This window comes from Podarcis filfolensis (genome assembly GCF_964270895.1).
Source record: "Podarcis filfolensis genome assembly, chromosome: 8".
NCBI classification, from domain to species: domain Eukaryota; kingdom Metazoa; phylum Chordata; class Lepidosauria; order Squamata; family Lacertidae; genus Podarcis; species Podarcis filfolensis.
The window spans coordinates 37,362,447-37,387,036 of record NC_139611.1 but is presented as its reverse complement, the minus strand read 5'-3'; the positions used below and the strand labels follow the sequence as shown (position 1 = coordinate 37,387,036).

Genomic DNA, 24,590 nt, shown 5'->3' with positions numbered 1-24,590 from the left:
GCAAATAGAAAGGAGAAAACAGGAGCAAAGCCATTAAGGACGTTGTGCTACCAGACACTGCCAGACGTGGAAGTTGGAGAGACAGTCAGGTGGGGCGTCCCTGCTCTCTCTCCCTTCCCAATCAATAATAGCATGTCAAAACATAAAATGCAGGCTTTTGCTCTTAACTAAAATGTGTCTTAAGATTTTTTAAAAGCATTGATTCAAGATGGATCAATGAAGATCCAGGGATGGATATATATATATATATATATATATATATATATATATATATGCACAAAAAGGGGGTAATATGACTTGGTACATCATTGTGCCGCCAAAGAGCCTTCCAAGACCTCATTATGAATGTCCTGTTTATATTAAGAATCTTTTTGGCAGGGGAGGTTAAAAAGAGTCAGGTCAAGGAGCTTGGCATTGTTTCAGATGGGAAGTCAGAAAGATCACTGGTGACCAGGGCGCAGAATTGGTTTAAAAGATGATGAGAAAAGGGCTAGATCTTGGACCTTTCTGTGATTTCATTATAATATGCATTTGAGCATCTTAGAATATCAGGAGACGCCTGTACTGAGTTGAACAATTGCCTCCATCTGTCCCAGGTTAAGAACATAAGAAGAGCTGTGCTGGATCAGGGCAATGGCCCATTCCAGTGCAGAATTCTGTTTTCACAGTGGCCAAGCAGCTGTTTGACAAGAAGCCTGCATGTGGGAGCAATTTCTATAATTTAACTATGCATTACCCAGACTGACTCTTCTCCCTGTCCTTGTTTATATCACATCCTTCCTTATACAGGATGCTGTCTTGCTGTTATATACTGGGCAAATGGCTGTACAGATATATTTTGGTGATCCATTTCATCTTTTGGGGAGATGTATAGGAGGTCACACTACCGTGGAGCAACCCACAACACAACTAGTTTTCTGTGCTGTCCTGTGTGATGGACAGAAACCAAAACAAGCTGATTCACCCACCCCTACCTACCATGTTGCAGATTCAGTATTTTGGGTACTATTTGACCCACATTAAAATTTTAATTTCAAGTGTTATGTGTGTTGGTCAGTCAAGAATATACCCTTTTATGATTGGAAATGTCACAGTTGTAGTTGTTGTCAGAGAATAACAATTATTATAACAGCAATAGTAGTAATAATCTTTTGTTGTTGTTTTAAAATAATCATCTTAGAATTTTGGGGAAAAAACCTACCAGTTCTTCACAGGACAAGTTGCAAAATTACAAAATTCATCATAAAGACAATTTTCAGAACTCATTTTTAAAGTCTTTCCTTTGCTCCAGTTTTTAAGTACCTTTTCTTAAGAACAATACCATATTTTACCCGCGTAAGGATTTGCATGGCCTTGAAACTCCCATACAAAGAGGCACTAAATCTTTGCCATCAATAAAAGATATTCCCATTTGCAAACTCCTGCTGTTCTCCTCGTTGTTTGGTGAAAACCTGAAAAGGCTCGTGGAAAATAATTATTTTGCTGCACACGGGTTTTCATTGTTGATAGGAATCTGAACAGCAGACTCTCCCGAAGAGACATCTAAGAGAAACCTTGTCATTACATCCTTTGACCTGGGTAATTAGGCATAAAACCAGGGACACCTGCTTCTTGATTGGTGAAATGTGAAGCATAAAAGTGGAGTCCTAGGAGGTCCCTCTTCCCCTCATCTCCCCTTCATGAGGAAGTGAAATGGCTCAAATGCTAGAGTTGCAAGAACAAAAGAGAAGCTCTTGTGAAGTGGGGTAGCCCATGGAAGCACAAGATTCATTGGATTATTTTTTATATCTATCGGAGAGCCAAGTTTAGCTATTTCATTATGCAGAATGTTCTTTTCATCCTGCCTGGGGTGGGAATTGGCTTTCTGCCCGTGATGACCTCAGTACAATCTCTCTCTCTCTCTCTCTCTCTCTCTCTCTCTCTCTCTCTCTCTCTCTCTCTCTTGTATGTGAGAGGTTCTTTCATGTACAATGTAGAAATCTGCCCTATGTAGAATCAGACCACTGGCTCACCTAGCTCAGCATTGTCAGCACCAGAGACCACCACCGTGATGTCATCTCTGTGTTGCTGGGCTACAACTCCCATCACCCCATATCATTGGCAATGTTGGTTCAGGTTCATGGGATCTACAGTTCAAATAACATTGAGTAGAATGTAAGAAGACCCTGCTGGATCAGGCCAATGACCCATATAGTTCAACATCCTGTTCTCACAGTGGTCACCTAGATGGCCATAGGAAGCCCACAAGCAGGACCTGAGTACAAGAGCACTATCCCTCCTGTGATTTCCAGAAACTGGTTTTCAGAAGCATTACTCTCTCCAGCCATGAAGGCGTAGCATAGCCACAACAAAGTCATCACTATACCCACACCCCCTTGCTCAGACGACAAGACCCCCTTTTTGGTGTACTGATGTGGTCTAAAGGAAAGCAGAGCAATACATTTGGCACCAGCTTGGCTGCAGGAGTTGCCAGAGGGAAGCATCAAGGAGTTATCCAACCATTTTAGGGACTCCACTCCAGATTATTGTAGGGTTTACTCCTGAGCCTTTTCTTCTCTCAAAGATATCCTGACCAGAGTTTTCCTTCTCTTTGATGGGCTATGTTCCCAAGTTGACAAGCCCCATCTGCCCCTCACTTTCCTCTATAGCATGTGGAAAAACTACCTTCTTCACTATTGGTCTTGTCCACACAATCCACCACAATCCACTGGAGCCTCAAACCCTAACTTACTGAGGGCTTGAGACCCATTGGCTACTTTCACCTGGTTTAGCTGACCAGTCAAAGCCAGTCCTGGGGTGTGGGTGCTGTCACATGCTGACAGCTGCAGGTGAGAGCTGAGTGCAGGTTGGGGTCCAAAGGTGGACAAAGTATCCAGAAGGAGAACAATGTGTCCCCACCAGACATACTACCCCTCCCCAACACCTTATTTGCCCATGTACATGCACAGAAAATAGTTCTAAATGAAAGGCAACACATGGGGATCTGCATTGATCATTGTGATGCATTTGCAATTATTATTATTGTATAACCTTAAAAGGTTATATAAACTTAGATGGGGCATGGCTGTGAGGGAGCATGGCTGTGTTGCTCATAAAGGCACTTTTGAATGTGCCACTCCACTACTGACAACAAATGAATGACAAAACCAATGCAGACGTTCGGCATTTCCATTATTTCAATGTGACTCTTCTGAGTAGAACTTAAATAGCTACAACCCGATGAAAATGAATGCAGAAACAAAAGTAGACACAGATCCTTGCATTTCCCTCATGGCCAGCTTCACAGGACAGTCCATGATCAAGCAGGGGTGGGGGAATAAATTAAACTCCATGGAACACAAACCCCACAAAATTCCATGCCATCTCTGTGGCATTCACAATTCTATACTAGTCCCAGCGCAGACTGGAGCTCTTAACACCTTCTTTGTTACAATTGCTGGGCTGGATCATCTGTTTAGTGCTGTCATCGGCAGGCTTCCTGTGTTATACATTTTTTATATTTAATTACGTTTTTAAACACATAATCTCCCCAGTGGCTTGAACAATGGGCATCTGCTTTTCTAAGTACTCACATTAATGACTGGGGTTTGTAGCTGTTAGGTAATTTGAAATGCCTTTGGTTTTCCAGAATAGTCGTACACTCATTTCAGTAATAATACATGATGTTTAGAAAGCTTCGTTCCCAGAGCACTTAAACTAATTACGACTCATAATATCCCTGGGAGACAGGTACAATATTCTTATGTTCTAGAGGTGAGGAAAACTGAGACTGAGAGGTAAAACAGCTTGACCAGGTCAGCCTGGCTAGGGAGGGGGCAGGAATCCTATAAGTAAAGTCATTGTCTCAGTGTCAGCCCTTATGGAGTCAAAATGGCACCACACATGCACAGAAACCACCAAATTCAATTACCACTTTAAGGCAAGATCCTACATACATTAATCTATAGCCACACTAGATATGAGCCTCTTTTCAGAGGCTGTCTGGAATATGACAAGTGTCTATGGGGTCAGAGTCTATGAAATAAACCCTGGCAGGGTCAAACTGGGGAGGTGGGAGTAGATGAAGGACAGAAACACACGAATACAAGTAGGGTTGTCTGTCTGGGGGCTGCATTTCCTTTCCAGGGGCCACACAAGCCAGTGGTAAGGGGGGAAGATGTAATAGTGAGCAGAGCAATGGATGTAACTCTTACCTTTGTATGATAGGTGACATTCTAGCTACACAACACTCACCATTTCACACACACCTACAGCTCCCTCCATCCTACTTTCAGGCAAACAAGAGGCAATATGACAGTGGAAGGTCAGATACTAGCCAGAAGAAAGCGTTCAGGGAAGGTGTGGTCAATGTTCCTTAGGTGTGTGGCCTGTGGATAGCCCTGAGGTCCAAATAGATAGTCCTGAGGGCATGTGCTTGGTTCCCGGGCTGCATGGCAGTTAAGACAGGGGTCACTGTTGATCAAAATGTGCCATGAAAGGCTCACAATGGTGCAAGAAAGTAGTAACAGTCTAATATAATGTACCAGTGGAAAATGCATTAATCCAAATGCATCAATCCAGATACAATATGATTCTATACACTACACACAGTGCTGTCGAATTCTGCATCAGCTGAAGTTTCTGAACCATCTTCAGAGGCAGCCCCACATATAATGCATTGCAGTAATTTAACCTAGAGGTTACCAAAGCACAGACAACAGAAGTTGGGCTATCCTTGTCCAGATAGTGGCGCAGATGGACTGGTGACATTGTCCAATGTTATTGGCTGTTGTGTCATACCATGCCCACTGGTGTGAGTGGAATTCAGTGCATTATGCTGGCATCTTGGTCAAAGAGCCATAGTTGCATAACACAACAGGCACTGCACTGTGAAAGAAGCACTGGAAAACAGGACAGAAGCACTAGCATTGTAATCAGGAAAACTAATACAAATATTCCCCACGTTTGAATGCACTCAAACACTATGGTAGATTGTGGTCATTGGTGCTGTTCCCGTGACTTTCTATCATTCTCATCATGAGGATTTATCTTTTTGAAGCACCATTCCATGAGTCATCCGTAAAGTGTATTCAAAATTATACTGCCCATTATGTGCCAAAGGTTACTGAGTGCACAGAAGGCCATTGAGGGAGGCAAAGTAATATGTGAAGATCATTCTCTCTCTCTCTCTCTCTCTCTCTCTCTCTCTCTCTCTCTCTCTCTCTCAACCCCTCCCACATTGCCACTTTCTCATTAAAGTTTAATGTATCCTTGCTACTGACAGTGGCACTGTAATATTTCTGGAAAATAGAGGAGGGCGGGAAAGAATGACAAAAGAAGGGAATTTGCGTGAAACTAATCCTCTCATATTGGGACTCTGTAGGCTTTATATATGTTCATTTAACCATTTTTCTGAAGCATGGGCTGACTGCTCCATCAGATTCATGGTGGACAAGCTTGGGTCTAAATTTATTTCCTCTTACATCAATTAATGGCTGCATTTTTGATTTTCCATTTGCTAGACATAAAGATTGTCGGCTTTCAGCACATTTATTACAACTTTGTCTGCCTTCTATGACTCTTAACATTCTTAGTAACTAGCTCAGCCATAATGGGGGTAATCATGCATTTTATTCTACAATTTTTCATCATTGGTATTACTCTTATTCTCTGGGATTTTGCATTTTAATTTTTTTTTTTTGTAGCAATGTAACCTTTGCAATGTACTGTGATTCCAATTCAATAGAGTCCATGTAGTGTCATTTTCTAAAAGCTACAACAGTACCAAGCATCTGTTCATCTGGGAAATAGAAGCATGAAGGATTCATACCCCTCCACCCCATGTTTCATGGATGAAAGAAGGAAAAGCCTTGCAACATGCCTTGTCATTCACAAGAGGGATGTTGAAGTAGTCAAATGAAAATGGAAATAGAAATCTCAAATGTTTGCTTATTTAGTTTGGATCTGGAATGGAAATCAATATGGCAAACCTGATTGGTATTAGCTGTTGCTGCTTTCAATTGACAAATAATATGTAATTGGTGACCCTCCGCTCTATTTCCATTCTGTTTCTTTTGCATTGAAATGAATGGGGTGGAATAACTAATGGCCATGTAATAACATGATTTATATAATTTATTTAATTATGTAAATTACATAAGTTACATAATTTCACCCATGGAAAGTGAGACAAATATTGTAGTTTTTTGGTAGAAGACGGAGTGCAGCAGAACAGAAACAGTGTTGCATGCAACAAATGCAGCGTGGAACAGGCAGTGATGTCTTCTCACAAATCTACTTTCATTCCCACCACACACACACACACGGTTCTAAGGTTTTGGACACCCCAGCTTAAAGGAATTCTCAGAGGTGCATTTTGTCCAGTTTTCAATGGAAGCACTGCAGACGTGCCCAAATTGCAGTGTTCTTTTTATTTTCTCAAAGCTGAGATAGAAGAAAGATTCCCCACGTAGTCTAAAAGCTAGGAGGAAATCATTATAGCTCTTACAATGGTTGAGTCTAAAAGCCATCTTCCACTAGCAACACTGGCCAGGGTTGATGGGAGTTGAAGTTGGCAACATCTTGATGACAACAGCTTCCTCAACCCCTGGCTGAGACATTTCAGAACTAGATCCAGAGTGAAGCAGTGCTTTAATTACAATAGGGAGGCAGGTGAGATGAGCCCCAACCCTTTGGTGATTGTTCTTAGATGGATTATGGGAGAGGACATCTGGGAGAGAACACAGGTGGGCATCAGGATGTGGGGGCTAGTGCAGGAACTGGTGGCCCTCCAGATGCTGGACTCCAGATCCCATCACCCCCAGGCAGCACAACCAATGGTCAGGGATGATGGGAGTTGTAGTTCAACAGCATCTAGAGGGTCATAGCTTCCTCACTTCTCACCTGGTGGATCTTACTATGGCTCCCTGTGCCCCCCCCAACAATCTGAGCAGTGCTTTGAAAGCAGGCAGCGAGAGAAACAGAGATCATGCCATGCTGCCACAATCAAGGTCAGGAGAGACAATAGGATTATAATCACTTTGTAACATTCGGCTCAGCTTTGCTATATTTCCTTGCTGCTCCAGAGGAAATTGTGGACAGGTGTTGACACAGTGGTGGAGGCAGGAAGGAATTTTGCACACATTAAGAGCGGTCAGTGAACATTTAAGTTGAAAGACAGCAAAAGCATTTGAGAGCACAGCGCATATGAAATGCTGCTGAAATATGCACACAAAGGTTTTTTTCCTGGTAAGTTCTTCTATTTGAATGGTGACTGGGAGTATAAGTAGTAACCGTAATATGAAAGGATACATGACCAGCAATTTTTGTATTCTCATCTAGAGGTGGCCTAGGAGGACAGGGGGTTGAAGACAGGGTCCCTGTCTCCAGAATCCAAAAGTCACTCAATCACTGTGAAAGGGAGCTTTGTAGGCACTGAGCAGAAGTCTTCCTACTTTTTGTGTTGACTGGAGCCAATCAGAGCAAAAGGAGGTGAGTCAGACACTTAGGATTGGCTCCTGGAGAAGGTGCTTGGGAAGAAAATACTTTAACCCACAATGCAGTACAGCTGCAATAGAAACATACTTGTACAAAAACCAGCCAGGATATCAAGCTGCAGTGAACAAGGCAGCAATGGCCGTGCAAAGAAAGTCACATGAAATAAAAATAAACAGAGATACCCTCCCTCAAAAAAATAAATAAAAAAAAATATCTGACAAGAGATGGAATTGAAAGCAAAATTCCACTTGAGGGCTTCTATGTGTGCTTGCAAATAACACACCACATTTTCTATTCAGAAGAGGGGAAACCCACATACTTCTGTTCTCTTGCTTGAGGAACATGTTCCTCTCTGTGGTTGACTCTCTCTGCATTGTCACTCTGCCAAAATCCAGTCAGTGAAAATGTTTCTGGCCCTACAAGACTGGAGATAACATAATAAGGAATGTAAGCACAGTTAGATAAATTAATTTCAAGGTCAAACATGGAGACAATGGGAAATGGATGCATGGAGCAGGTAATAGATGGGAATTTGTGTGCATACTGATCTCGCTGTTAAAGGCAGATGTTAACCGATAATTGAATCTGAAATGTAACTGATGTTTTCGCCTGCCCTCTTCCATTAAAAAAATTGTATGAGATGCAAAAATCAAAGATTATTCAAAGAATTAGGATATGAAAAGCATGTTAGATCACTAAACTCCAATTAGTTAAATTAAATTGTATACCATTATCTACCTGTTGCTTTATTGGTGGCTAGCATTAGCACTCAAGCTAGCACAATAATAAAATTAGGGAATAACACTTTAATTGAATTGCACTTAAAAGGATCACACTGACAAAAACGATTGTATCTGGCTGTAATGCACACCTTTTCTCCCTTTGCTCTCCTTCCCAGCAATCATTAAATCCAATGAAATGAAAGTCACAGGATCTTGACAGCTTTCCGAAATAATGTGTAAACTAGGCTGAAATTGCAGAGCATCTAATCAATTTAGGGAGGTCTCATTAGGGCTTAGGTAGATTTACTAAAAAACAGAGACGAAAAGAAAATCGATTAAATAATCAAAGCAAATCACTGCACACTGAGGCTAGCCAGCTAATTGTGTCGATGTGACAAGAATGTTCTGCTGTCTGCAACAATTCATTATAAATATACACATGCAACTCCCCCAAAAGAAAACGAAAAACAATTTCCTAAATAATTCCAGGATTGATATTCAGAAATGTGGTTCAGATTGTTCTGATGCCAGATTTTCCCTGCTCCCTTAGCTTCTGCTCCTAATCAACGGATCCTATGCTATACTCAACTCAGTCAGGCTCTATGAATACCTGCTTATTAATTATAAGACTGCACCCCAGATTGTTGCTGGCACTGGGTTTTGGCTGACGCAGAACAAATGTTGTCTGACCAGAGGACCGAAGTAGATATTACTAGACACCAGCACACACACGCCAAAACGGTTCTTGGGAACAGTGGTGTATAAGGATTTTATTAAGGATTCTTTTTGCAGCCAATAAGTCTCTCCTTGTGGCTTCCCCTCTGTTCCTCTGTGGCTGTTTCCTCTTTCTGATGGCAGCTAATGCAAAATGGCCTGTTTGGATGTGATGCTTACGCATAAAGCAATCTGAGCTGGGTAATTTAGCAGATTAATGAGACCAGCAAATCGGCATTTAAAACCCAGACGTATCTGCAGCACTCATTCTCCGTCTGTTTAGGCAACCTGGGGACGTGGCCGGTCACCTTTTCCAATATACTTTTCCCCGCTCACGTGATAAATCACACTCACTCCCGATTTCGCTAGGTTTTCTAGCACAGCCCTCCGCTCAGTTTGACTGGCCGTGGGCCTCAGAGGACACGGAATGAAACACGGAGACCATTCTTCAAGGTTTTCACTCAAGTTAGGTAGCAAGTCTGACCTAGGGTTGCCATCTCCCCAGCCCCCCGTCCCCGTGTGCTCACGGACAGGAGCTTTGTGTTTCTAACAGCTGCATAGCAAGTAGATTTCCTTCATCACTACAACCCTGCAGTGCACCTGTTGATTGTCTTTCATTCAGTTATAAAAGGTACAGTATCTGGGCAAAAAAGAAAAGAAAAGCAGCCTATGAGTCCTGGTGGATCAGCCCAAAAACTCAGCTAGCCCATCATCCTATTATCACAGTGGCCAACCAGATGCCGACGGGAAGCCCACACGCAGGACGTGAGGGCCACAACTCTCTCCCTGCCAGTGATTCCTAGCAACTTATATTCAGAGGCATATTGCCTCTGGCAATGGACAGAGAATGCAGCTGTTGTGACTTGCAGCCATTGAAAGCCTCATCCTCCACGAATTCGTCTAAACTCCTTTTTCTTTTCTGAGCATTATCTATTTTAATTGCTTTGAAACATCACGTCTTCCAATATTTTTGTACTCAAATCATTTTTTGTAAAGTATGTGCAGGCTTATCGTATCCATGTTGATCAGGACAGGCCAAAGCTCAGTACAACAGCATCCGTTTTGCATGCAGAAAAAGGTTCCAGGTTCAATCCCCATAATTGCCAGGCAGGGCTTTTTTAAGGCAGTCCAAGATGGCAGTCACCACTACATCCTGAGGCTGTGAATTCCACAGTTAAAACATCACGTTGCGGGAAGAAGTCCTTCCTTTTACCTGCCCCGAATCTTCCAGTGTTCAGCAACAACTTTGGATGGGCACAACAGTACTCTCTCTACTCTAGTTCCCCAGAAAATGGTATTCAGAGACATCTCTGATACTAGAGTTGGTGTATAGTCATCATGCCCAGCAGCCTTTAGTATCCTTATCCTCCAGGGAATTTGTATAATCCTCTTTGAAACAGCAGATTGATGGTCTTTTCCAGATGGGTGGTTTTTCTGCGGGTGCATTCTGCAACACGCCATTGATGTAATAATAGTGAATATGTGGTGGGTTTATACTGGACTGTCCACACATCGTGCCATGTTATGGGGGTGTTCACTTTACTGCCTTAGAGCACAGGGAAGTTGCCTGCCCCCCTGGCCCAGTGCATTTCACAGCTCTCCCCCCCCCCCCCGTAGCTGGTCACATCAGCACAACTTCATTAGTGCAGCATTAGTTTCTGTTTGTATGGATGCCAGGCAGTGCTGACAAGATAGGGATGTCTTTATCCTATGTATAGGAATGGCTTAAGGACTCCAGTCAGTGTGAAGCTGGTTTGAGAAGCAACACACCTTTCTTATATAAAAGAAGTACAGAATACATGCACATTTTGGATAATAATGTTGTTGTATGAAAATGGACTGTGAGCCAGTACAGAGGTAGGTGTGTTGGAATAGGACCTGTGAGAACAGGTTTCAAATCCATGGGTGTGAAGCTCGCTGGATGACTTTGGGCCAGTCACTGTCTCTCAGCCAAACCTACCTTACAGGGTTGTTGTGGGGATTGCATGAAGAGGGGGAAAGACATGTACCCCACCTCTTTGGAGAGAAAAGATGGAGTAACAATGGAAACACAGAGTTCACAGCCAATGTGGGTTTGAACACAGCCTGCTAGTTTTTCTGCAGTGCAACTGAAAATTCTTTATTTTATTGTTTCTGTATGGAGGGACATTCTTGCACTATGTAGCACAGCAAAAATGGGAGAAAAAGAAAACTAGTATAAAAAAAATGTGGTATAAAGATTTATAGTATAAAAACCTACAGGATTTCAGCAAAAAGCTACAGGACATGCCCACTGGAAATGAAGCAGTTATGTCCAGCCCAAAAGTATTGCAAGTGCAATTGGTATTGAAAGTGAGACTGCATATAACTTCCGCAATAACATCATGAGCACAAGTCATCATAATGAAAAGGACGTCTGTTGGGATCCATGGTGAGAGGACATGCTTACATACCAATTTTCGTCAGAAGTTGTGAGGTCTTGGAAAGAGGAGGCAGGGGCTGCTTGATGATTTCTGCCGGTGACTCTCAGCTAAGCTGCTGCACTTCACACGCCTGTGCTGTCGCTGGAAAAGGATAAACAGCATTATCTAGACTTCAATGAGTCAATAAAATCCTCAATCGGGGCTCTGCATGCCTTCCATTCCTGATAGCCACTGGAATTTACTGAGTGAAGTTGAAGGAATCCAATAAAGCTGCAAAATTACCAGTGAGAGGAGCATAACTCACTCAGACATGAATGCTCAACTCAAGGAGACGAAAGAAATCCCGAGAGACTCGCAGAGGCTGCAGTGCGAGGATAAGGCAGGTAAAAGTCAGCCAAAGAAGCCAAAATAAGAAGGCGGCTTGGATCTGCAGAGGATGGCATACTCCATTCTGCTCTCACAAAGCCTGAATAGAGAGGGAAGGTGTCTGTCTGCATGGAAGATCAACTGGAGGGAGTTCTAGAATAGATTCAAAGCTTTTTCTTGGAATCAGTTGGGCATCATGTCATGGGATCTATAGGATGACTGGGGTCCAGCCATTTATTTATTGAAGAAGAAAGTGGGGGTACATGTGTCCGAGGCTCAAGCATGCCTTGAAGTTATCTCCTTGAAGCCAGAAGCAGGGTTGATGTCATAGGAACACTTGAAGCTGCCTTATGCAGAATCAGACCCATCTAGCCCAGTCCTGTTCACACCGACTGGCAGCAGCTCTCCAGGAGTCTTCCTCAGCCTTATCTGGAGACACTGAAGATTGAACTGGAGACCTTGTGCATGCAAAGCAGATGCTCTGCCACTGAGCTATGTTCCTTCCCCTACTCTCGGAGTGGTCATGTGTGCCGTAGGGACCTAGAGCAAGCCAGAAGTCTAACCCTATCTAGGCCAGTGGTTCCCAATTAGGGGTCCAAGGATCCCTGGGGGTCCACAGAACACACTCAGGGGGTCCACAGCCCCATCCCTTGCCTCCTCCCAACTATTTTTGTGTGTGTGTCATTTTTGCATGGTAATATCACAAATTTTCTGGTCTGTTTCAGTGCTGTGTGATTTTTTTCAATATATTGGTCAAAATTGGTTTTGAAATAATACTGCAAGAACGATTTTGACCTAGCAATATGCAGCAATATATTGCTCCTCATGCGAGGGAGAGCAGGGCAACCGATTTCAAGGCACTACCAATATCACACGATGATCTCAGCCAATAACGCTGCTGATCTGAGCTGCCTTCCTTCAAGCTGAGGGAGACCAGGGCAGCTGATTGCCCTCACTTCAAGGCACCGTGGAACTACCTCCCCCTGGCACTGAGGCGGAGCAGCTTTTCTCAGTCAGCAGGAAAGCAGCAGCAGCCACAGTGGACGTTCATCTTCACTGGCTGCCACTGCTGGCTGCCCTACTGTTGGCAGCTTGATGCATCCCCCATGCCCCTCTCTCCCACTCAAACCATAGAGGTAACTCCGCTTCCTCTTCTCCCCCCCCCCATCTGCCTGATCTCTGTGGCTTCTTCTTCCCTCACCCCCAAGCCTGATCTCCAATTCCAGATATCGTGGCATATCGGAATATCACAATGCTTAGCTGCTGATATATAACAATGTTGAAAACCAGATATTGCTCAGCCCCAGTCAATTTTTTAGTATACCAGAAATCCTTTGCCTTTTAGGGGCCACTCCACAATTTGTTCCAAAAATCACTTTGCAAAGTTAACTAAAATAAGAGTTATCAACATTTTCAAAAGTAGGGAGTCCGTGGCTTGGCTTTTGAAAAATAGTGGGTCCTCAGTGCTTAGCTAATTGGGAACCACTGATCTAGGCAACCACTTCCATCCCTGCCCCACTCCAGTCCTCTCAACCTTCTCCTTCTCCACTTGCTCAAACCTGCTTCTGGGATTGCTTGTTTATGACACTTAAGAGGAGATGAGTGTAAGTCAAGCAAGCTGAAATCACAGTAGCTGCCATTTTATTCAATTTTTATTTATTTATTTACCTGATCTTCAGCCTTTACAGGCTCCCAGAGTAGCTTGCCTAAGACAATCTAATCTGTTGGGAAGCCTGGTGGGCAACACGATTCCACCCTCCACCAGCCACTTCTGTTATAAACAGGTTAACATTTAAAAAAGTGGTGAACAAGACATACCTGGTTAACAAAGGAAGAGAAGAGATGGGAGGTGGGAAGCCTCTCCCTCCCCCCCCCCCACAGGTCAGAGTTCACAGTTTTTGAACATTAGTGCTGCTTTCCCAGAGGAAGCACGATCGCAGACCTTGCACCTCCGCTCCCCTTTGCCTGCGAAGTTGCAGTGGTGGTTGTAACTTTGAATTAAAGCATCGCTGGACACATTGATGGTGATGACTTTTGATGAGTTCTATATTCTAAGAGACAGTTAAGCATGCCGAGGATTTACTGCGCATCGATCAGACACTCAACCAATTGGGAGTCAAGATTTAGTGCCGGCAGATTCATAACTTTCCCCTCGCTTTCTTAAAACAATTGCCGATGCGGCACCCAAAGTGGTTTTGATCCATTTTATGGTCCTGAACATAGCACTTACTTGCAAGCCTGGGGAGAAGGAGAGAGGTGGGGGGGGGGTTGGAGGGTCTCAGGTGCAGCCGGTAACCTTGAGGCATCAATTATGTTACAGTGCATGCCTGACATGCTACCTGGAGAAACTAGACAAAACAGAGATGGTGCTGCTGTGGTCAAACCAAAGGCTTTTTGCCATTGTAGCATATGCACACATTAGGGCTGTTTTTATTTTGAATTCTGCTTTTGCTAGAGACCTGCAATGAATGATCTTGCTGGCTGCTTGGGGTCATCACTGGCATAGGTTATTGTATTTTAGTGTTTTGTTGGAAGCCGCCCAGAGTGGCTGGGGGGACCCAGCCAGATGGGTGGGGTATAAATAATTTATTATTATTATTATTATTATTATTATTATTATTATTATTATTATATACTCACAGGAACAAAGGAAGCTGAGTCAGATCATGAAGGGATCAGTTGCTTTGGGGTTTGGGTGTGTGTGTTTGTGTAGAAATTTGTAAGCTTTTTTGGGGCTTCTTTTACTGTGTAGATCTAATGGGTTGAAGTGGCGGAGGGTAGATTTTGGTCGAATGAGAAGAAACTTTTTTCTGGTACAAGCAGCTCAACAATGGAACCAATTGCCTAGAAGAAAGGTGATCTCTCACTCTCTCATTGGGGTCTTCAGGCAGAGGCTGGACACTGGAATGAGCAAATTTATTTGGGTTTCTTTTTCCCTTCTCAATTTTTCCAATCTTAAGCTCAGTTTTACACATTCATTTTCAATGCAGACTGATGTGAAAATAAGTCCTCATGAAAATCAATCATAATTTTAGTATGGATTTCACAATTCCCATCACAACGCTGGAATTCCCAGAGTTCCCTATGAATAAGAATGGTTTCTTAAGCCACCCTGATGATTTTAGCTCTGTGGAATAGGAGTCTCCAAACATCTCACAGGATCCTCAACAAACTACAGTTCCCAGGGTTCTTTGAGGGAAGCCATGACTGTTTAAAAATAGAATGATACTGCTTTAAATGCATGGTGTAGATGGGACCTGCCTTGAAATCCACAGTGGAATGTGTTGATTCAACTGACTATATCAGTGTCCAGAAATCAAAAGTTGGAGGACTAGAAGACTGCTAACCTGGTCATTGCTGCTTCACAAGCAAGACCAGGCAATTTAGAATCCCCAAATCCTGGTAGGAAGTTGGATGAGCAGAATTTTGTAAGCAACGCTAAAGATAATATTGAGTCCAAATAAAAAATAAACAGCAATAGCACTAGGGGGCCAGGAAGCTTTCGAGAGAAGATTTGCTTCTCATTTTTAAGGATCAGCACAGAGCTCATTCATAGCACTGATTAAACAGCTCAATGGAAGTTGAGTCCCTCAGCAGTCACTGCTGCATTTAGCCTCTGCTGTCTGTCAACAGCTGATGGGCTCCTGTCTGCTTGCCATAAGGCAGGAACAACCTGCTATTTCTGTAAGGCATCCGGCCTATTCAAACAAACAGTCGGTGCAGTTTACTGCCGTCAAAATGTGAGCAAGCCATGGGGAAACGCTTGATCTGTATATGAGCAGGCCCAGGTTTTGATGCTGGTCTCACTCATAAGATCTGGCCAAGAGAATGGAGTGAGTGTTCCATGAGACAGCGTTCCTCAAGTTGGGCAGCTCTAAACAAAATCTCCCTATTTCTCAGGGTATATGTTTAGAATGCAAGACCAGGATGTGGGAAATCTCTCTTCAAGGTTCCTCTATGAATGAAAGCAGTGCTCTTTTTCTGGCGATACTCAATGGTACGCAGTACCAACACCATTTCCCCCACCCCCTGCACCCAGTTCCTAAGAAAAGACTGGTTAGGTGGAAAGGCAAGCATCAGCGGTTTTATCCCCTTGCCCTTCCCAGCCCCACAACAGGGCAAGGCTTCAGAGGCACCCACAGTGCAGGCATCTGCCTGTTGCACACAGGCACTGACTTTCCACCCTTTAGGCTGGGCTGGACCTGGAGCTTTCAGGGGCATGTGTGTGCAGCCTCTGTGAAACCACACATGCACAGCTGGGTGGCCATGCAGGTGCAGTACAGCCTGGTCTCTGTGAGAGGACAGGGCAGGGCAGGCAGCTGTCTGTCTGGTTCATCAGGTGGCAGACATTGGGGGAGGGTGTAAGGATATCAGGGGGTTACTCGAGAGCAATCAGGCAAATGCCTCCCTGGTCGGCTGTAAAGCCTTGTTATTGGTGCCAAAAACCCTTCACCATGCAGAGCGCCACTATTCTGTGGCTCGCTCATTCACTGGCAGAATCTGTGAGTGGGCGGGCCTTAAACCTTCCCCAGCAGAGTAGTTTCTTGATGCCCAATCTGCGCTTCCCGTCTCGGCTCAGAAGCCTACTGCGCAGGGAGGGCGTGGGTAACGGAGGACCTCTCTCCTCCCCGCTTTGCTCAGGCAAGGTGTCCTGGCACCGCCTCGCCTCCTCCGAGCCCTGAAGCTCCTCTGCACTGGAGGCATGGTTACTCTCCTCTGCTGAGGAGGTGCTTCTTCCCACAATCTTTGGGGGTTCTCTGTAATCCATCTGGCTTTTCCGCTCTCGCCCCTGAGCTGATGGCAGTTCCCTGACAGAGGGGCTGGCGATACACCCCTATGAAAAGAGAGGTGGTGGAAGAAGATGTATCTCTATGAACCTGGTGAGTACTGGCACATTTTTTCCTACAAAGAAGGCACTGAATGAAACACACCCAGGTCCACAAAACAGCCAGGAAGTTTCTGAGCATGCTCAGTTGCCCGCAACAACTGATTGGCTGTTGGGAGTGGAAAAACAAGGGTGATGAAGGAATGGAATGGAACATCTTGGGAAAAGATAATAACTGGCTGGCTGAAATCCTGAACAGGAGTAATCCACGCTGCAAAAGATTGTTGCAGGATGCACTTCTACAGCAGGGGTGGGGAAGCTTTTTCAGCTAGGGCCACATTCCATTCTGGGCAGCCTTCATTGGGATGGGGGCACATGCCAGAGTAATGGATGTAAAATTAACCATTGTGCTGTAGGCTAGTTTCTAGATGTACTTCTCTATCCTCCACCCAGGACAACGAGAGACATTATCAGAATTCAAGGACATATTCCAGAGAGGCAAAAACTCTCAAGTTGGGTGCTAAGCAAGAGCAGTGGGGAGGTTGGCTGAAGCCAGATAGAGGTGCTTGGGGGTTCCCCTACCCCTGCCCTATAGAATGCTAAACCACAAGGCAATTGAGGTGCACCCCAAGACATCCTTTCCTGCACATCATTTCCAGCATGCAGCCCTTTGCTCTTCAGCCGACATTATGAACTGCAACTCAACCAAGCAGAAGCAGCAATAAGAAACAACAAATTTCTGTAAAACGGGCCCAACCTGTTCTTTATGTGACCTTTGTAATAACGGTGGCCTTTCTGAAATGTGAGATGAATTAAGAGGGCTTTGGAGTCCCAAGGCAGGTGTTTAGAATAGAGGGTTTTTTTTTTTGTTTTTTTAAAGGGGAAAATACACCCTGGAAAACAAAAAACCATCTTAAAGCCCAGGGAGGGAAAAATTGTTGGGTGGATACGATGCTGAAAATGTCATCGGCATTGTTTAGGTCTTATTTATTTAGAGACACGGCTGACCACCATAAACGAACATGTTTGAATGTTTCCTTTTATAAACACGTAGCCTTAAATTTAGTATTTGTGGGTAGAGCCAGGTTGATTGCTTCAGAAACAGAAATTTCAGGTCTTGGAGCTGCTACAGCCTCGCCACCAAGACTGCATCTTAAGCACATACTTATTAAAGAGCAAGTCCCATTGAACTTAGAAATGAGTGGGCATGTTTAGGGTCATCAAGCACTTCTCTCTTGGCTACCATGTGCTCATTGGCTGGGTTTGCAAAACTCTAAGCATATATTCTCTCTATGTATAATTTTGCCCTATGTCTATAGTGAGGAATATCGAGCTTAGGGACTGAATTCAACCCTCCAGGCCTCTCTATTTGGGCCTGGGGCCTTTCCCCAAACTATACCCCCTCCTCAACCACACACCCCTCTCCCCAGACCATACTCCTCACTACTTTGAGTGCCCTCCTTGAGTGTCTTTGCCTGGTTGAAATGCATCCTTCAACTCTGACGATGCCTCTTGCTTCCCTGGATGGAGGATTGAGAAGGGTGTGTGAGTGTATGTAGAAACTAGGCTACTCTGCAAAGGCCAAATCTGCATTCACCACTTTGCCTGCTTTTGCCTCTGGCCCAACCCTCCACTGGCATGTGGCCCCTTAAAGGTTGCCCCAAAGGGAAGGAAAAAGGTTTCCCATCCCAGCTCCAGGGATTTCTATACCAGCTTTCATTATGCATTCCCAGGGTAGTTTTCAAGAAAGAAATAATATGAAAAAAGGCAATATAATTTCCACATCAGGCCTCCTGAAAATTCAACAGCATTTCCGTGCGGATTTCTCCTAATATACACATTTGTATGCAATTTTGCCTAATGCATTCATTTTTGCAAAAGAGTTTCCTCTAATATAATGCATGTGTGTGTGTATGCTACTTTCATTATATATATGCATTTGGGTGCACACCTTACCCTACTACATGCATTTTTTGTACACATTGCTTGGCAGGAGAGCTGCAGAATCTACTGCAGAAATTACTAATGCAAATTTTGAAGGATGGATGAGTTTCAGTTGGCATGTTGTTTCAGAAAGTGCAGATTGGGTAGGCGCACCTTCAAATGTGAATGGAACCAAATTTCTCTGCTATAATTGATATCCATGGATTTTTTTAATGGAATACCTAGATTGAGATCTCTGAAGAATATCAGGCCACGTTAGCTCACTAGGTTATCTTCCAACCTTCAGCCCAGGAGCTTCCCAGTTCCAGATCTGCAACACTGACATTGCTCTCTGCAGCAACTGTGAAGGATAAGCTCTTTCCCACCCTGTATTCATGTTTTAGGATAACATGAGTCAGGGCCAGCTCTAACATTAAGCAGAGGGAAGAGGTTGCCTTCAGGGGATGAAGGTATGGTGGCAAGTTGTTAGAGAATAGTGTGCTTTGTGACCTGCCCTCCACCATCTAAGCTAATTTGGGACTCTCTAGTTGCAGAGTAGGATTCTGCACCACCAACACAGCAGTTGCTATAAGATTCATCTGCTAGGGTAGTTGACTTTTGTGCATAAAATAGAAGTGGGCACTATCTTTCCTTGGCTTCAGGCGGCAAAGTATCTTGGCCTACAGTAGCTCTTGCGGCAGCTGTGCGTGGAAGGAGTGGTGGCTTTTGCTAGAATTATTTTGTTCTTGACAGAGGTAGCATCCGTCTGACTTCTGACCTGCTTTGGAACCTCAAGCCCCTTTAGGAGAGTATATTTTTCAAGTGAGCAATTAGTTATCTGCCATTACGTACAGCTACTGGCCTGCTTGTTCCAGACCTTAATGGCAAGCTTTTTAGGAGACGCGAAGGGTCAAATGTGTTAGCAATTCATTTATGCCAACTCTGGTTTAAAAGGATAATTTGCAGTAGGCCAAGAAGTAGGCTGTTACAAGCCTCCCCTGTCAAGCGTTCATCATCACAAGGATTCCCTGAATGCTTATTTATAAGATCAGGAGAGGGAATGATTGTCGATATTGCTTTGTTTAAATAGTCCCTGAGCACATGACATAATCCACATTCGAAAACGCCCCATCCAATATTTCTGCAATTTCCAAAGAAGCTCTCACCAACTTGCCTATGCCTAGGGGAGCAATCTCAATATTCCTTGGCTCTTTTAAGTGCAGTCCCTTCTCCCTTCGCAAAAAAAAGCACAGTCAAAGGGATCTCTTGGGACTGTGGCCATTTATGTCAGGCCCAGTTTTGGCCTGGCAAACCCACAAATATTTTCTAGAGCAGAGCATGATGTCAAGAAGTGGAGAGTGGAAAGTCTTCATGAACTGAGAGAAATCAGCACTTGTGATATGATTGAAAGCATGGCTAAGTGACGCATTTATTTAGTAAGTTAGATTTATAATGCATCCTAACCCAAGGGATCAAGGTGGGCTATAAAGTCTTCTCTGCCCAGCAACCATATATATGCTTAGTGCAGCTTAAGGTTTAGTAAATGGAGGAAAGCCAACCAGGCAGGACTATGGAGAAGGGGTGTAGCTCAGTAGTGTAGCACATGCCTTTCAGGAAGGAGGTCCTAGGCTCAGTCTCTGCTATCTTCAGGCAGTGCTGGAAAAAAAGATCTGGTAGAAATTGTAAAGAGAAGCTGCCAGTCAGTATAGACCAGCTTTTCCCAACCTGGTACCCTATAGAGGTATTGGGTTACAATTCCCATCACCCTGGATCAAGGGCATCTTGAATGGAGCTGACGGGAATCGTAGAATTGGAAGAGACCTCAAGGGTCATGTGGTCCAACCCCTTGCAATGTAGGAAATACAGCTAAAGAATCCCTGACAAATGGCTATCCAATCTTTGCTTAAAGATCTTCAATGCAGGAGAGTCTACTACTTTCTATGCCAATCCATTCCAGTGCCGAACAGCTCTTACTGTCACTGCATAGACAGCAGCAGTGGCATAACATGGGTTGCCTTTGCCGGGGCAGGGCAAGTGTTGCGTCCCCCTGGTGGACTGGGCAGCCCGGGAGAACGTGACTCCCCTTCTCTTACCTGCCTCTCTCCCTCCTTGTCCAGTTGGATCCTCTCAACGGTAGTAAGACACACACCCCCAAGCGGGAAAAGGGATTCCCTTATTAATTCCTCACCAATAAATTTTATTCAAAAACGTCTTTGGCCCAGAAGGTAAACCAGCCTTCTGACCATGAGTATACTATTAAGGAACTTGGGACTTCGTACTTAAAAAAAAGGGTGTGTGTGCTTGATTACCTCAGTTTAGACATCAGTTTCCCCACCTGTTGTTTTTTTTATTGAATTTATATACCACCTTATACCCAGAGGTCTCAGGGCAGTTCACAGAATCTGTTGCCTTTTGGATGGGCCTTCAAGTGAAGCTATGCTTCTTTTGGGGCAGTGATAGAGCACCTGGGTAGAGCACCTGACTTTGCACTCAGAAAGTCCCAGGTCCAGTCCCCATCATTTCTAGGTAGTCTGGGAGAAACCCTGAAATCCAGGAGAATCCCCCCTGGGAAAAATACTGAGCTAGATAGAACAGTGTTCTGACTAGCAGCTTCCTGTGCTCCTAACACCTGGAAAATGAGGGTGGTTGCTTTGGGGAAACACAGGGAGAGACAGAATTGTCACAACCCAATTGGATTAGAAATAATAAAACACATGCTCTCTTTCCAAGACATGGAGTTAGTTCCCTCACACATTAGTGAAACAGCAATTTCAGTTATGCACAACAATGTTAAACAGGATTCTTCAGGGCACGATAAAAATCAATAGTAAATATAAGCTTATTAAGATGTCATTTTTCAGTTCAATGCTGTTTTCTTCTACCTGGATTAAAGGGATCACAAAAGTGATGCTCTGCAGAGATGTCGCAATTCACTCCCAATTTTGCTGCCAGGCGAGGTTTCCTCCCTTGACTCCGAGTGATGTACCAGTAGCCTTGTACAGCTGTAATTCTATATTTTGCAAAGCTCCAAAATAAAGGTTTTAATGTATTATTAAAATCCTCGCTCAGAGGCAGCTGCCAGTACACCTACCATCATTTTAATTGTAGGTTCTCAATTGTGTGTGTGTGTTTTGTTTTGCATGATATTATGGCAGAAGACAAAGTTGTAATGAATACTTCAGTGTATTTTCCGGTGTTACAGCAACAGCTTTTGTTGCATGGGGGTAATGAAGTGGTTACGGCACAGTGGGGTATTTTTAGTTTTATAGAAAAGAGGTTTGGGAAGAGTTTGGTGCCAAAGAAAACAGACGCGGTTACTAAGATGCAAATGGCTGGAAATGAAATTAGAAGGGCACAAGCATGCAAGGAAATGGGAAACGAATTCCCAAACAGAGGCAGAGAGGTGACAGTTGATCCCTTCATTGTGCATAACTGCATTTTGGGTGAAAACAACAAAGCACAGTCAAAGCCCTCTTATCCAAATTCAACTGCATTTCTCCTGTTGCTGCTTCCTTAATAGCTTGTTAGGGACATTTTCTTCCTGTTGGGACATATGAAATGGCCTTATAGTGACTTAGATCATTGCTTCATCTTCAAGTCCAGGAATGGCTCTCGAGATCTTGCTGAACTCCAACTCCCATCATCCCCAGCCTCCGGTCTTGCTGGTTGGGGATGATGGGAGTCAGAGTCTGACAATGTTTGGAGGACAACAGGTTCCTCAGTCCTGCTCTTGCTCATCTCTGCAGCTCATTGGTCTCATGAGATAGGGCAAGAGGCAACCCTGCTCATCTTTAAGGCCTAACTTAGATGGGTGTTGAGTGGTGACCACTTACATAGGGATGGGCAAATCTGTCTCTTTTGGTTTCTCCCAGTTTCTCATTTTTTCACACTTAAATTCAGTTCTTCATATATCCACAAAGGTTTGTGATTTATTTTATTTTTGAAAAATTATGAAGGCTCAGAAGATAATCACACTAAAATGCTGCTAATATACAAGTTTGTATGCATTTTTTCATCTAATATGCACCTTTTTTTGCAAAGCAATTTCCCCAATATAATGCATTTTTGTACAACATTTTCATTAATATACCTGCATTTTTATGCACATCTCAACCTACTATCTGCATCTTCGTACACACTGGTTGGCTGAAGTGCAAATTTGGAAGGATGGCTGTGTTTTGGTATGCATATTGCTTTGGAGAGTATAAATTTTGGAAGGTCACCTTTAAATATGAAATGAATTGAATTTCTCCCCCAACCATACCTATGGAAAATATAGTTATTCCAAGGGCTACTGCAGTTGTAGAACATCTGCTCATTTAGAGCACTCATTCTAGGTGGTTGTGTTGGTGTGCCATGAGCCTCTTCCATGCCTCTCCATTTTATAGGAAGATGGCAGCATCAGATGATGTTTCCAAGTGTATCTCTGTACAAGTTACTGCTCTGAGCTCACCTTCTACCAGTGAATCATGCAGAAACATAGAGGGTGGACTACTGAAGCTGAGCAATTCTTCCTTACTGCCACACACTCTAAATGGAACTCCGTTTAGGCATTAGAATAGCAGTGTGTCTCTGAATTTAAATCATAATGTAACTGTGCTCACCTATCACCAGTTTGGAATACACTGGGGTAGGAAAAGTCTCAGCATCAGTGGGTGGCATTTTCAGGCAGCTGCTAGGGCCCCATAGAACCCAAAATGTTCCTATGGGGAGGGTGGATTACAGCCACCATCTTTGTTTCTGACAATACAGCAGACATCCAGTCATTATGAGGCATTGTAGGCTGAAGTGTCTGATTCCTCATAACATGATGCCTTTTTTACAGGTGGGTGCCATGTTTTTTTGTGGTGGTGGTCATTACTCCTCACAATGCATGGAACCACTCAACATCTCACTGTCAGAAAGAAAGATGGCAGCTGTGAGCTGCCTGCCACTGTCTCCCAACAGGGTAAGTTCTTCAGGGTCCACATTATAGGGCTATCGTTATAGGAGAGGGCCCGCAGAAAGACACTTTGTTGACAGGTCTCCTCAGCCATAGTCCTGCCCTTAGGACAAATTTCTTAGCACCTAGGACTATGGAGACACATTCCAGGAATTCTGTTGCAAGAGAGAGAGGAGATTTGATGGAAGTTTTCTTTCCCCTTAAGTTCATTTTAGCTGCTGTTAGATTTGCTGATTATACAGACTAAAGGGTCAAGACATTTGCAGTGTCACTTGTGTATAAAATATAGATGCTTTGGACGTAATTGGTGTTGCTTTGTTAACATGCCACTTTTCCTAAGTGGCTGTTTCTAATTTCAGCCACTTTAAATTTAAGCACAGTTCACCTAGTCTTTTGGGGTATTTAGGTAGTACTGAGGTCACCAGAAGAGTAATGAAAACAGAGCAGGAGAATATAGAATAGGAAGGAAGTCAGTTTAAAAATATCACACACTAAAATTGTACGGAAGAGTCTCAGATGCCAGCAATACAATTCTGTTTCATCAAAGCCCTGGTGTCCAATTTTCCTGAATTAATCGCGGTACTTTTTCTTTAATGAGCCTGCCATAATGGTCCATGGCACAAGGACAATGTACATAAAGTCACAAAGGCGTTTAAATACCAGTCAGTGAGAAATGTTCCTTGCAAGCTTTAAAAAGTCTTCATGGCCAAAGGCCTTCTATCAAAGGCAGATGGCAAGAAATGAATGGAGTTTAAGGAAATTCAAAAGTTTTAATGTGGAAACCATGGTTTTGAGAGAAAGTAACTCCAATGCAAACTCCTGGCCTATTGATTTTTGTTTAATTTTATAAAGAGCATGAAGTCAAAATGCATCTTCATATTCTCAATTGTTCCTAGTAATGGTGGAAATATAGCACCTATCCGGACAGGAAGCTTTTTCATACTGTGAGCCACATTACATGGAAACCTGCTGGAGCCCACATGCCAGCAGAGGCAAAAGTGGGTGGGGTTGCCATATTTCAAGAAGTGAAAATCCGGACACATTGTTGAGCTTTTTTAAAAAAAAATTCCTAAAATTGTATGTTGCCAAAAATCCAGGACAAACTCCCGTGTTTTGCAAATTGCCCCTGGACATCATTTCTGGAAAACCCAGACATATGACAACCCTAAAAGTGGGTGGAGCAGCAGATGGAAATTTTATTGCTGTTTCATCAATTTCTT

At 43.6% G+C, this 24,590-nt stretch overlaps 1 long non-coding RNA gene across 1 annotated transcript; it reads right to left on the bottom strand.

The window, feature by feature from the left end:
* Window positions 1-6,555: 6,555 nt before the first annotated feature.
* LOC310768055 lies at window positions 6,556-11,771 on the bottom strand. Its single transcript, XR_014551177.1, has 4 exons — window positions 11,597-11,771; window positions 11,345-11,455; window positions 7,796-7,900; window positions 6,556-7,508 (listed from the first exon to the last, which is right to left on the bottom strand). It is a non-coding gene; the product is annotated as an uncharacterized lncRNA (long non-coding RNA).
* Between the last annotated feature and the right edge of the window lie 12,819 nt (window positions 11,772-24,590).